General features: G+C 43.6%; 1 protein-coding gene across 1 annotated transcript in view; it reads right to left on the bottom strand.

Moving 5' to 3' along the window:
• The window catches only part of LOC120943719 (aldehyde oxidase-like), a 188,219-nt gene that overhangs the window by 122,766 nt on the left and 49,569 nt on the right, over nucleotides 1–15,884 (bottom strand). The gene's annotated exons all lie outside the window — the stretch shown is intronic.

The following is a 15,884-nucleotide window of genomic DNA, read 5'->3' as shown; positions in this document are numbered from 1 at the left end:
TTCTTGTTGGTTCATGGAATGTAGCTGACTGACTCGGTGACTACTCTGAAGTACTCCTTTGTATTTTCCTAGCTCCTTTTATAAGGGCTCATTGTTGCTCCTAGGGGGTTTGTTTCGTATCTACTTTCCGCTGTATGAAGTTTGACGACTTTTGTTTTTACCTAAAAACACCTTCAGCCTTTAGGACAACTTTAAATTTGACATTCGCCAAACATTCACCACAGGTGAATCTTCCTGGTGCATGTGTTTTAAATGACAGTGATTGAATCTCCACTAATGAATGTTTGTTGAAAGTCACCATGCCGCATTAAGCATATTTAAACCCAAATGCAACCTTTAATATATTGAAGGTGCAGCGTGCAAGAGATGTCACATGGCCACAAACATCCAGAAGCCCAGACAACAACTCCCACTGTCATGAACTGGGGTGTGGAACTTGATGAAGTTCAGAAAACATCACACCTTTACCTAGGCACCATTATAATGTTACCAAGTTTGGAAGAGTAACTGGGGAGGGATATTGTGTATTGCTTTTTAATCTGTTCCAGCCAATGTGGCGCATATATGCAGCCTCTCGACGGGTGGGCTCTAACGCTGAGAGTCTGCATACTGTATATGTAAACATTTTCTGCACGCTCTACAATGGGGACCGGAAAACTCATGAACGATTTCCGATCATGTGACTGCTGTGACAGCCTCTTACAGCAGTCGCATGACCCAAATGCCCATCTCTACCTCCCGGCTTTTAGAAACTCTTAAAGTGCCAAGAGGCGGTGGCTGGAATGGGTTAAGAAAATGTTATGGCATTTCTGCTTTAAGAAGTAGTAAGAGGAATTGAAGCAGGACATTTGTGTTATTAATAAAGATGGTGACCTGTTAACAGTCTTTCTGCATTGTGGAGACACAACATATTGCTCTTAGCCTCCCCCAAATTTCTAAATTCCCTTTTTTAGCTTTGGTGATATGACTTCCTGTTAGAGGGTGTCTATTTTTGTTCTTCATGTTCCTACAGTAGGTAGAAACATAGCCACTCTCTCTTGCTTGCTCCAAAGATGAACTATAGACATTGGGATGTGTAGTGTGCACAGAGCAGCACACTGCAATTAACGTGCAATGAAGTGAGGGGAAAAAAAGAGCAGTTCAGAAGCTTACGGAGGATGTTACAAGGAGACAGAAAAACACAAATTAAGAAACGATCTTATGTAAAATAGATTACCGGCCATTAATTAGTGGATGTGTAAAGATATTTTTTTGAGAATAAGGATATAACTTCGTGGCAATTTAATATAGCTAGGAAATTGACAAATTGATGTCCTTATAATTTACAGTAAAGAGAACATTATATCATGTTTAAATACATCTTGAAAGCCTTAACAGGTCATAATTTATGTGATTTTTTTCTCCATAATGGTTATTTGTACCTTCAAAGAAATGCAGAATCACAGGTAAGTTTAGTGAGTTCTTCAATGCCTATTTGTAAGCATAACATTCTGTGTTAAAGATTAGGCCAGAGGACAAAAAGGAACCTGAAAATATCCACAGAGCTTTATGTGTTAGGCCACAACTGGATACATAATCACATCAAGCCGTATTTTAATTTGAAAGTTGGCTACATTGGCGGTGTACATAGCTAATAGATACGGGGTGTAAATATCCAGTCTCTGTAATCTATACGTAACAGTCTTTGATATCTGCAGAATTATGCATTTACCATTACTGAACTCTTCAAACTAACCCTTAAACTGTCAGGTAAGAAACAGAGGAGCTGTCATTGCTAGTGGCCTGGAACAAGGACACAGCTAGTGAAGTCTGAAATTTCTGAATTCCCATCCAGCATACTTGTTACATGGCAGTGACTCAGGTGGGAAGCAACAAGAATTATGATGACAGCCTAGAAGCCTTCACATACAGGTCAGCAATGGCAGCTTCCATATATCTCTCCTCACAGGTTTACTTTAAGGTAACAAGGTCTTATCCTTTAAGAAGCAAAATCCTAACATCATATATTAAATAACATGTAGCACTACCCCCGGGAGGAGCTACTGGTTGTTTTGGGTGGCACGTTTACCTCATGGCTCCCCCGAATTCCTAGGGGTGAATGATGAATATTGCATTTGGTAGAAGTAAAGGAATGTCCGCAACATGTGTTCTTTGATGTGCTCTTTATTACCCAGTCGGGTAAAAACAATAAACTTGCGGTGGGGAAAGTAAAGTTGAAGAGGAGAGAACAGCAGATTCAGGCGTGATGATAGGGAAACAGTCCTGCTCCCAAGCGTAACACTTCTCTGCGCCACTCCTGCCTGAGTGGGTTTAGTGTACCCGGACAGGCCTCTCTCATTGATCACTCTAACAATTGTAGGATAAAGTCTCTGCCACAGACACTCCTTGGTGAACTTAAACTTGAGGAAAAGTCTCTGCCACAGGCCCTTTCTGGATTGTAGTTACAGAGATAATTCTCCTTAGATGAATTACGCCTGGATCTCCTTCAACTTGTCGCCCAGGTACCGACTGACAGGTGATCAATCCTTCAGTGTCCAGCTACCTTGATCCCCGGTGGTTTGTCGAGGCCCCTTTGGATTGCCAACCTCTCAATGGCGCTCCACAGACGAACTCCCCACCGAACAGCAATACAGCTTGGGATCCTCAAAGGTGGGTCCCTGTAGCTGTTCAGATGCTCCGGGCCAACATGGTACCGGAACCAGGAACACTGCGCGGCACGTACTCCCCGGCCAGGTAGGCCATAATGCCGGGGCGCCGTGATGTGGTCACCCTAAAGGTGGGTGCCACACTCGAAGAAGGAGACCCAGAACCAATAGCGTCTGCCTCATAAATACCCCTCCCCAGCATGCACAGCGAGGTCAAACCCCCCTGATTGGCTTCTGGGAAAGAGCACCCAAACCTTGACTCCACTGCTGCCACCTGCAGCACCAGGGTTGGAAGAACACCCCAGCGCAACAGAATAGCCCACAGCATGTAACGAGCGCTCCTCGCGCCCTCTTCTTCCTCTAGTGCATTCCGAGCTGGAACGCATTACAGTTACCACGCGATTACGTCATCACCCGGCGTCGCATGTGTTCCACTGTGGAATGCGGAAGTGCGCCACAATTCACGGCACTTCTTTTTGAAATAGTGCTAATGCACTGCACCTGCCCCTATCCTTTAAACAGAGCGGTGTGCTGACTGCTCAGTGCACACCGTTCTATTATTGTCAGCCGTAGCTCGGTAACGCTACAAACTATGGTGCCATCGCTCCCCATGCTGCAACAACGGACCGGCCTGCAACTTCTGCATTAATGCTGCCACATTAACTGCAACAGATTGCCATTGCCAGGGACAACCTTTATGACCTTCCTTGCCGACACCCTACACTATAGAATCTCTTGCAAACGGATAAGTAGCAATTGTGTCACTTGTAGTTCTATAGAAACATCTGCTGCATACTTCCATCTAAAACAATTGCTGTTATTCATTATGGCTTATGGTTATTAACATACTACTTGGGATATACTGTTGTGCTAATGACTGGTTGCTAAGGAATCTCTTAAAGGGACAAATTACCTGAGCTATATTTGCCTCTCATATGCAACTATTATTACCTGAGCAATATTTGCCTCTTATATGCAACTATTATTACCTGAGCTATATTGCCTCTCATACGCAACTATTAGTTGTCTCTACAACTCCTATTTACTACATGCTTGACATAAGTGCTAATTGCTTATAGGCCTTGTCCTAACTTGTTGAACATGTTCGCTCTAACTTTTCTATGCTAAGGGTTGATGGTATTTCATTGCAACTACCTTAGTGGCCTAATACATCTCTATATGTGTAAGTGATATGATGTAGAGAACCCCCAATCTCCTGTTTGCATGGAGTGACGCCTGGGGTCCCGTACTGATAATCACTTGCATATAGAGGTGCATTGGAATCTTTAAAGTGTATATTATAATTTTAAATGCTAAGTTCTGGTCGCATGTTGTAATGCGTCCATCCTTAGTAGCTCAACGCCTTTCTTTATGTGAGAGAGAGATGATGTAAAGAACCCCCAAACTCCTGTTTGTGTGGAGTGACGCCTGGGGTCCAATACTGAATTCTCACATAAAGAAGTGCATTGAAATCCTTGCTAACCGCAGTTGTGGTTCACTCCGTTCACCAGAGCTGTTACAGAATAATAGAACCATTTCATGAACCCAGCGGAACTTGCAAACCATGTTGTCACCCTTACTCAACGGGTAGACGCTCTCACTCAAACTGTACAAAATCTACAAGCAGAAAATCAGACCTTTCAAGATTTAGTTGCCCTTTCCCCAAATTTGCCTCGTCTCCCCACTGAACCTAAGGTTAACCCACCTCCTCCTTTTTCTGGTGATCTATAGAGAGTTCATTAATGCTTGTAAATTAATGTTTGAACTCCGCCCTCGCACTTTTCCCAATCATAGGATTAAGGTGCTCACCCTTATATCCTATTTAAATGGTGAACCTCGTGCTTGGGAAAATACCTACCTAGAAAAAGAGGATGCAATCCTAAATTCTTGTCAACAATTTCTAGCAACTATGTCTTTGCTATATGATGACTTCAATAAGCAACTCACTGCTGAAAATGCGATTAGGAATCTCAAACAAAGTAGACAACCAGTTGAGGATTTCATAGCGAAATTCCAGAGGTGGGCCATTGAAACTGAGTGGAATGATGTCACACTGCTTAACCAATTTCGCCTCAAGGATGAGTCGGCTAGAGCCGATCTCCCTCCTACTCTTAATGACATCATACAACTTTCAATCACTATAGATCGTAGGTTAAGAGAGAGACGAGTTGAACGTCAATCAAGTCCAATTACTTTTGCCCCTATGTCTAAAAAATTGAGTTTGATACCCTTAGATGAAAAAATGGACATTGGAACTACACGTGCCCCACTTACCTCATCTGAAAGACTTCGTCGTCACTCATTGAATCTTTGCCTTTATTGTGCCTCATCGGACCATGCAATCTCTTCTTGTCCTCTTGTAAAAAAGAAAAAGGACGAACATAAGCCAATCCACCTTTGTAAATTGGCTCGTTCTGTTTCCAAACATGCTCCTTCTATCTTTTTTCTTCTTATGTTACAGTGGGATCAAGTTAGAATTCCTGTTAAGGCTATGTTGGATACAGGCGCATTTGGTAACTTCATCGATTCAGGCCTTGTTTCTTCACACTTGAAGAAATCATCTCCCCTTTCTGTGATTTTTTTTAGACGGAACAACTTCTGCATCTGGACCTATTTTGTACCAAACTCAACCTTTATTGACTATTTGTGGAGATAATCATAGTGAATTTTTGACCTATGGTGTTATTCCATCTCCACTATTCCTTGTTGTTTTGGGTTTACCTTGGCTTAAACTGCATATGCCTACTTTTCTCTGGGATCAAGCAACTGTACTTATGCATTCACCATATTGTAAAAAGACTTGTTATAAAGTTGCTCCACTGCTTCATCTTGCCCCTCAAGAGATACCATTCCAGTACCTTGAATTTTCTGATGTATTCAGTGAGAAGAATGTGGAGACATTGCCTCCTCATAGGATATATGACTGTCCCATTGAATTACTGCCAGGTACCCCTATACCTACGGGTAGGATCTATTATCTCTTTCTCAACCTGAACTTCAACATTTAAATAAATATTTACAGGATAATTTAAAAAAGGGTTTCATTAAACCTTCTACTTCTCCTGCCAGTGCTGGTATGTTTTTTGTTAAAAACAAAGATGGTAGCCTCAGACCTATCATAGACTACCAAGCCTTGAATAAAGTCACAGTGAAAAAATCACTATCCTCTTCCACCTGAATTGATCGAAAGACTACAGGCTTCTACCGTATTTACTAAACTCGTCCTTAGAGGAGCTTATAATTTGATTTGTATTAAATCAGGTGATGAATGGAAGACCGCTTTCCGCACACGTTATGGACTCTTCGAATATACTGTCATGCCTTTTGGGTTGTGTAATGCTCCAGCAACTTTTCAAAGCTTTGTGAATGATATTTTCAGAGACATTTCTCGACATATGCGTAGTCGTATACTTGGATGACATACTCATTTACTAAGATGACTTGATGCAACATCGAAAACATGTCAGATGGGTACTTGCAAGACTTAGAGCTCATGCCTTATACGTCAAACTTGAGAAATGTGTCTTTGAACAAACTACTATCTCCTTCCTTGGCTTTGTCATTTCTCCAAAAGGAATACAGGTGGATCAGTCCAAAGTGACTTGCATTTTGAATTGGCCTACATCTACTTGTAGAAAGGCTGTACAGAGTTTTTAGGGCTTTAATAACTTCTACAGGAAGTTCATAAAAAATTTCTCCTTATTGGTGAAACCACTTACTCAACTTACTAGCTCATTGGTAAAATTCACCTGGTCAGAAGCTGACCAAAATGCCTTTCAACAATTAAAACATCGCTTTAGCACAGCCCCAATCCTGCAACTTCCCAATCCCAATTATGATTTTGTATTGGAAGTCGATGCGTCACAATGCACTTTAGGCGCAATCCTTTCTCAGCGTTCTGCTCCCGATTCACCACTTCATCCTGTTGCATTTCTCTCAAAAACTTTGAATACCACGGAATGTAACTATCCTATTGGTCAAAAAGAATTGCTTGCAATTAAATGTACCTTGGAGAACTGGCGACACTTACTAGAAGGATCATTACATCCCATAATGATTTATACTGATCATCGTAATCTACAATACCTCAAATCTAACAAAACCCTCTCCTCTAGACAGCTGTGATGGAGTCTCTTCTTTGATAGATTTGACTTTTTGATTACCTACAGGCCTGGCGCAAAAAATGGAAGAGCAGATTCTCTTTCTAGACTTTCAGAACCTGTTGAAGAACTTCCTCCTCCGTCCCTTCTTATTCCTTCTCATAAGTTTATACTTGCTAATCTCAATCTAATACAGTTACTTAAACAAAGTTTGAATATGCAAGATACTACAATCCCTCATGGTCTAACGCAAGATGAAGAAGGTTTCTTTTACAAGCATACTCAACTGTTTGTTCCTCCTTCTATGATTATCCATATATTAAAGGTTCTACATGATGCTCCCCTAGCTGGCCATCCTGGAATAGAAAAGACCGCTGATCTCATTCAACGCTATTTCTGGTGGCCTAACATGACTAACACCATAAAAGATTAAGTTTCGACCTGTGAGGTCTGCATAAGATCCAAACATGAAAGAAGACCACCCTGTGGATTGTTGATGTCTTTACCTATTCCTACAAAACCTTGGGAAGCATTGTCTTTGGATTTCATTGTTAAATTTCTAATGGATATAACACCTTAATGGTAACAGTTGATATGCTTACTAAAATGGCTCATTTTGTCCCTCTTAAGAAACTGCCCTCTTCCAAAGAAACAGCGCAAACCTTACTGGATCATGTTATTAAATTACATGGTGTTCCTTCACATCTAGTTTCTGACAGAGGTTCTCAGTTTGTCACGTAATTCTGCAAGGCCTTGTGTCATATTCTCCAAATAGACCATAGATACTCCAGTAGATATCATCCTAAAACAAATAGACAGACAGAAAGAGTAACCCTGTGTCTTGAACAATATCTCAGACAGAAAGAGTAACCCTGTGTCTTGAACAATATCTCAGATGTTATTAGACCAATCTTCAGGATAACTGATCTACCCTTCTTCTCGCTGAATTCTCTTACAATAATTCAACTAGTTCTTCTACTCGTTATTCTCCCTTTTATGCAAACTATGGGTTTCATCCCAATATTCTACCAGAGTCTTCATTACTTACAAATGTACCTTCAATGAATGATTATTGGTCTACCCTTTCATCCGTATTACAAGTTTTGAAACAAAATCTCAAACGTTCACAAGATCGTCAAAAAGTCTATTATGATCTCAGGCATAGACCTTCACATCTTACAAAATTGGCAATCAAGTCTGGCTCTCTACAAAAAACTTAAGTTTGCATTTTCCAGCGAGGAAACTCGCCAAACAATTTCTTGGTCCATTCCCAATTTCTAAAATTATTAATCAATATACCATGCAACTTTCTCTCCCTCCGGAACTCACGATTCATCCCTCATTTCATGTGTCTCTTCTCAAACCCTATGGACCTAACCAATTTCCTGGTAGGAATCCTCCTCCTGCACCTCCTATCCTAGTTCAGGATGAAGAACATTATGAGGTTGAACGTATTCTAGACTCTAGAAAAAGAAGAGGATGTCTACAATATTTAATTAGATGGAAGGATTATGGTATACAGGAAGATTCTTGGGAAGAGCATTCACCCAATTTATGTAGTCAAGTTCAGTCTACATATTCTCATAAGCCTGTGCCTACTAAGATCCCCAGGAGGGTATCCCTTAAGAGGGGGGTACTGTAACGGGCGCTCCTCACGCCCTCTTCTTCCTGTAGTGTGTTCCACGCTGGAACGCATTACAGCGACCGCACGATGACATCATCGCCCGGTGCCGCATGCGTTCCACCATGGAACGCGGAAGTGCGCCGCAATTCACGGTGCTTCTTTTTGAATCAGCTGCACCTGCCCCTGTCCTTTAAACAGAGCGGTGTGCTGACTGCACACTGTTCTATTATTGTCAGCCGTAGCTCGGCCACGCTACAAACTATGGTGCCATCGCTCCCCATGCTGCAACAACGGACCAGCCTGCAACTTCTGCAATAATTCTGCTACATTAACTGCAACAGACTGCCATTGCCGGGGACAACCTTTGAGACCTTCCTTGCTGACACCCTACACTACGGAATCCCTTGTTTCTACACTGAAGCCCTGCAAACGGATAAGTAGCAATTGTGTCACTTGTAGTTCTATAGAAACATCTGCTGCATAATTCCATCTAAAACAATTGCTGTTATTCATTATAGCTTATGGTTATTAACATACTACTTGGGATATACTGTTGTGCTAATGACTGGTTGCTAAGGAATATCTTTAAAGGGACATCTACCCCCAAATTACCTGAGCTATATTTGCCTCTCATATGCAACTATTATTACCTGAGCAATATTTGCCTCTTATATGCAACTATTATTACCTGAGCTATATTGCCTCTCATACGCAACTATTAGTTGTCTCTACAACTCCTATTTACTACGTGCTTGACATAAGTGCTAATTGCTTATAGGCCTTGTCCTAACTTGTTGAACATGTTCGCTCTAACTTTTCTATGCTAAGGGTTGATGGTATTTCATACCAACTCCCTTAGTGGCTTAATACATCTCTATATGTGTAAGTGATATGATGTAGAGAACCCCCAAACTCCTGTTTGCGTGGAGTGATGCCTGGGGTCCCGTACTGATAATCACTTGCATATAGAGGTGCATTGGAATCTTTAAAGTGTATATTATAATTTTAAACGCTAAGTTCTGGTCACATGTTGTAATGCGTCCATTCTTAGTAGCTCAACGCCTTTCTTTATGTGAGAGAGAGATGATGTAAAGAACCCCCAAACTCCTGTTTGTGTGGAGTGACACCTGGGATCCAATACTGATTTATCACATAAAGAAGTGCCTTGAAATCCTTGCTAACCGCAGTTGTGGTTCACTCCGTTCACCAGAGCTGTTACACAGCACAGCCCAGCTGAGACAGAGACCCTGTTTTGCACTTAACAATCTGGATCAGAGTTTAACTACACTCTGATCTACCTCTAAATTTAACTAGCACCGGTACCATAAAGTACACAGGCGCTACAAACATATCGCAGTATCATTTTTCAGAAACAACTCTTTGTGCACTTTAAACTCTGTGTAAACTTTTAAATCAGCAGACTGCAGCTGTTCTGAAGGACAGCCTGTCTGACCATCAATGTATACGAAGAGGATAATGGCCTGACCCTGACCCTGGTTCTTACAGCAAGGAAGTTAGGGCTTGGTGATCAGTTGCTTTCCTTCTATGTATAACAGCAGCGGAACTTTGACATTAGCAATTACAATGTTTAAAATTGTCTGAACCTTACGATTGCAAACTCTAGGTCATCAGGTTCTTGATCTACCTGCTTTCATTTATGAACAGAATTACTAGGGGTGGCATGGCAACATTTAACAAAGAGGTTCAGTTTGTTACAGTGCCTGCATCGCTTGGCTTGTGTAGGGCACAGCTCCGTGCCTTACTTGTAGTGGTTACCCTCACAGTTAAAACAATGTGTGCTTGGTGTGCTGTGAGGTACCCTCACATGTAGCATTGCACAGAATATAATGGCAGCAGTCATCTCTGATCAGCACAGGAAATAGTTGCAGTAGCACATGGTCCCCACAGTGGCTTCCTTTCTGCCTTCCCCAGATTGATGTCACAATAGAGCTCCCTTTTCCAGCAGCCCAGTTCCTTGTCCCCTTGATCTGTTGCATAAGCCAATCGCTTGACCCAGACCAAGCCAAGATATGCCTCCTGCACTGGAGACAGATGAGCATTGCAAAGTGATCCCCTTAAAGGTGGCTGCAATAATGAATATTTAGTTCAACCCTGTCCACACTGCAGAAGGATAATACAACAGCAACAAAGGAAGACGTTCCCGCACAGCCATTTCAATCTGGGACCAGAAATCCACAGCTCTTAGAAAAGAAATGCCCTGTACATACGGTCGGAATCTAATATTCCGATCGTATGTATGCCCAATCAGACTTTTTCTGTCCGGAATTCCAACTGACTTAGATAGAGAAAATGTTCTAAATTTTTCTGATGGAAAATCGTAGTGTTGTATGTCACCACGTTCTTAACGCTCGAAAGTTCAGAGAACTTTTGTGTGACCGTGTGTATGCAAGCCAAGCTTGAGCGGGATTCTGACGGAAAAACCATACAACTTTTTTCCGATGGAAATTTCGTTAGTGTGTAATAAGTGCATCTGACCTCATTACCAGCCATTCCCTCTGTTTTGTTTTTATTTGTAGTCTTTTTGTTAAGCTGGCCTCCAATCATTTCATCATGCAAGGGTGCTGCTAAATGTTCAGCCCAGCAACACAGTAGCAAACAGAAACTCTCTCACCCTGACAGCATCTGTGAAAATGAACTCTGGCCATTAAAGTATTTGTGGCTGATTTAAAATACTATTCCACAGTAGTTAAAATACTGTCACAGGGTAGTTATTAAAGAAGTTAGAAGGGAGTGGGAGCAGTTTTAAGCTTAGATTGTGATAGCCTGTAATTCTACTTTAACAAATACACAACACAATAGAAGGTAGTTTTTGAGTAAAAAATAGGTATTTCTTTTTTTAAAACAGAGTTTAGTGTCACTTTAAGTTCCGTTTGTATTAAAATAATCAATTGTCACCTCACCCATAGCCCACTGACCTTCTAAGGCAAACAACTGTTCAAAATGGACAGTTGGCAATAGTATCTCTGGATGGAGCCTACTTTAAACCAGGAAAACTCAAATGACAGTGTTACATCTATACAGTCTGTGTGACACATACAGATGTATTTTACCTTAGCATTACCATATACAACAGTTTAGCTATGAAACTGACTAGAATACTTATCTTCCTTCTTTCTAAGTTCATCCAGAGAAATCTGAGATGACTAAACCGATGCTGCTGGTAATATTTTATATTTGACATTTGTCATTCTCTACTTTTTTAACCAGTAAGGGCCAGATTCATGTACATTTGCGGCGGCGTAACGTATAGCATTTACGTTACACCGCCGCAAGTTTTACGGGCAAGTGCTTGATTCACAAAGCACTTGCCTGTAAAGTTGCGGCGGCATAGCGTAAATCCCTCCAAGGCAAGCACGCCTAATTCAAATGGGGCGTGGATCATTTAAATTAGGCACGTTCCCGCGCCGAACGTACTGCGCATGCTGCGTTTTGAAATTTCCCGCCGTGCTTTGCGTGAAATGACGTCGCACCAACGTCATTTTTTGAACGTAGATGTGAGTTACGTCCTTTCCTATTCACGGACGACTTACGCAAAAAAAAAAATATTTAATTCGAAGCGGGAACGACGGCCATACTTTAACATGGCACGTCTATCTATACGCCACGAAATAGCAGCTTTAACTATACGCTGGGAAAAGCCGACTAACGACGACGTAAGAGAATGCGACGGCCGCGCGTACCTTCATGAATCGCCGGAAAAAGCTAATTAGCATACCCGACGCAGAGAACAACGCAAACTCCACCCAGCGGGCGCCAAAGTATTACACCTACGATCCGAAGGCATACGAAGCCGTACGCCTGTCGGATCAAAGCCAAAAGCCGTCGTATCTTGGTTTGAGGATTCAAACTAAAGATACGACGCGCAAATTTGAAAGTACGCCAGAGTATCAGTAGATACTCCGGCGTACTTCTTCTGTGAATCTGGCCCTAAGAGTTTATTGAACATTTCAGTACAAATAAAGTACAGAGACAGTACAAGAAATTTGAGTATACAACAGGAATGCTGTACAAGATGTATATTAGTCCCTATAGAAGACACAGAGTCAACCTGAGTATGAATAGATGGGGGATATATTTAAATATACTGAGTACTAAGGGGGGGTCTGGTGGGGAACCAAGAAGAAATTAGATACAAAGCATAGAGACAATACTGTATGTAGGCAGATAGAACAGAGGGGGGTAAGAGAGAGTAGAGAGAGGGCAGGGATAGCCCCTGAGAGGGATATCCCCTGAGCTCAGTCCATGGCATAATAGTCATCAATGTTACAAAAGACGTCTGAAGTGCCCATTGCTCACATAATCAATCCAAATACTCCAGGTACATAGAATAATCTTACACTTGACAGCAGTTTTCATGTGTGCCTCCATTTTACGTATACCTAAAGGCAAAAAACATTTGATTTTGGATAGAGTAAGGGAGGGTTATAACCCCTGTTAGTTTTCTTTTGCATGTATGTCCCGTAGAGCAGTGGTCCCCAACCTTTTTGGCACCAAGGACCGGCGTTGTGGCATAGGATCGGGCCAAGGCCCGGCATGGTTGGGTTATTATGTAGCTTTTCGCAGGCAAATTTGTCGGGGAAATGGCTGGTGTTGGCGCTTCAATCATCACAGAACAATGGCTGATATGGTGTTTGGATGATTGAAGTGCATTGTTTCTGTCATTGCATTGTAATATGAAATGAAATGGTTCAAACTCAACATAATGCAGAATCTGCCACCAGATGCGGTTTGTCACTTGCAATGTCGCCTTCCACCAGGTGTGGATTTCGCTTGCCATGTCATCTGCCACCAGGTGTGGATTGCCATGTCACCTGCCGCCAGATGTGGATTGCCACAACACCTGCCATCAGGTGTGGATTGCTACGTCGCTTGCCACCTTGCCTGCCACCAGTTGTGGATTGCCACTTGCCACGCCATCTGCCACCAGGTGGGGATTGCCACGTCGCCTGCCACCAGGTGCGGGATGCCACGTCGCCTGCCACCAGGTGCGGGATGCCATGTCACCTTCCACCAGGTGCGGATTGCTACTTGCCATGTCACCTGCCACCAGGTGCGGATTGCTACTTGCCATGTCACCTGCCACCAGGTATGGATTGCTACTTGCCATGTCACCTCCACCAGGTATGGATTGCTACTTGCCATGTCACCTGCCACCAGGTGTGGATTTCTACTTGCCATGTCACCTGCCATCAGGTGTGGATTGCCACATCACCTGATGTGGTTTGCCACCTGCCATTAGATTATTTTTTTGTCACCTGCCATGGTGGCAGCACAGGTCAGTGAGGGAGAACAGCATTAATGCGGGGCGGGCGGTGAGAGATGAGTATAGCAGCCTCGCTGTGTGGGCGAAAGTGCCCTGTTCTGGGCGGGCGGCGAGAGATGATCTCATCTCTTTGCTCCCGCGCCTCGCCGCAGTATAGCAGCCCCGCTGTGTGGGGGCGGAAGTGCCGTGTTCTGGGAAGTCCCGTGACTCACAGCAGTGTAACAGCTCCGCTGTTTGGACGGAAGTGGCGTGAACCGGCGGGCGGTGAGAGATGTCATCTCTCTGCTTGCCCGCTGCCGCACCTCAACACAGTGCAGCCTTCGCGGCCCGGCTGCAAATAGGCCACGGCCTGGCCGTGGGCCGCAGACCGGGGGTTGGGGAACCCTGCCATAGAGGATATTTCCTTTTACTTCCTGTTCCATAGTCAAAACAGAAAGTGAGAGGAAATTTCTGGAAAGTATGGAAATTCCTGGGTGGTAACAGGGTCACCAGAGTTCGTGTCTCATTGGAAGATTCCCCATCTATTACTGTTCTGATATCACCCCAAAGATTGGGATCTTCTTTTACTTTCATTTTATATGATAACAGGACAAATAGAGAGGGTACATCTCTCTAATTGGGACATAGACAGCAATTAAAACTGATAGGTGTTCCAAATCCTCGCCACTCTATCCCAAACTAAAAAGGTTTTGCCTTTAATTACACTTTAATGTAAAATTCCAATTGTAGCGCCCTACTCCCAAAGACCAGGCGCTATGTCAAATTTAGAGGGTGTCTGAGCTGGTAGTTTAGCTCAGACTTTGTTAATTGGGGTTAAATCAGCCTCTGTTCTGGCTATGGCTGTGCCTGGAGGGATTTTCCTTTGTTTGCCTGTAGGTGGCGGTACCACAACAGGCCACTGTTGGAACCAAAGCAGGTCATGGTGTTTTGGGTGTCTTTCCTCAGGAACAGCCCAGTGGGAGTGGTCTCCCCGCTGGGCATCTTGGGGTAGGATACTTAAAGCGGTGGTTCACCCTTATTAACATCTTTTTAGCATAAAATTCGGCATAGTAGCGCGAGCTACAGTATGCCTGTCTTTATTTTTTTATTCTCGTACTCACTGTGCACTCGTAGATAGAAGATTACGACTCCCCGCAGGGAATGGGCGTTCCTGTGAAGAGGGAAGGTGATTGACGGCCGGCTCTGGCACGTCACGCTCTCCGAAGACAGCCGGAACAGGTCTCGGCTCTTCACGGCGCTATACGGCGCCTGCGCACAGACTATGCGCAAGCGCCGTGAAGCGCCAAGTCCTATTTCGGCTATTTCCGGAGAAGCGTGAAGTGCCAGAGCCGGCCGTCAATCACCTTCTCTCTCCATAGAAACGCCCATTCCCCGCTGGGAGTCGTAATCTTTTATCTACGAGTGCACAGTGAGTACGGGGATAAAAAAATAAAGACAGGCATACTGTAGCTCGCGCTACTATGCCGAATTTTATGCTAGAGGGAATTTTTTTTTTTTTTTATCAATAGGGTGAACCCCCGCTTTAAGGGGCAGATGCCATTTTTCGGAGGTCTTCGCCTTGTGGCCCTCATGGCACGAGGTATGTGTTGTGTGATTTTTTATCCTCAGGACCATGCTGGCCCGAGGCTGCATTTCGGCCTGGTAGGCCCAGTTACCCTGACTGGGGCCTACGCCATAGAGGTGATCCTGTGCTGTCTGTCCTGCGGGAGGAAGGCACTCAATGAGTGAGTGAGTGAGTAACTTGTATAGCGCAACAAATGCGAACTAAATCGCCTCAAGGCGCTTCCCGTCCAGAGTCATTCCGGTCCTTCAGTGGAGGAAACCAGGGGAGGACCTGTCCTGGAAAGGACCGAGCGGAAGGCTGGTACTTTGGGAGAGGCCTGGTAACCTATTGAAGGATGCACCATAGCCTACAATACCTTACAGTGTGTCCGGTTGGCTTAAAGGCTCTAGAACTGTAAGGCTGGATCTCCAGGTGTCAAATCCTGTGGCAGAGGATTCCGGAATCCCTCATCTGAACTTGCAACCAGTCTGTGGCAGAGACTGAGATTATTCTTGTCCATGCCTCGTCCCGGCTGCTAGGCCAGGTGAAAGGGGCTTATCCGGGTGAGCAATACCCACTTAAGAGAAAGTGGTGAGTGTGACTTTGAAGTTTAGCAATTCCCCAGTGATCTGCTTTGTGCGCCTGAACCTTCCCCTGATCCTTCACCCCTCTACTTCTACAAGTTGTT

The sequence above is a fragment of the Rana temporaria genome, chromosome 6, assembly GCF_905171775.1.
Source record: "Rana temporaria chromosome 6, aRanTem1.1, whole genome shotgun sequence".
Classification (NCBI taxonomy): Eukaryota; Metazoa; Chordata; class Amphibia; order Anura; family Ranidae; genus Rana; species Rana temporaria.
This window is presented reverse-complemented; position numbering and strand designations above follow the sequence as displayed.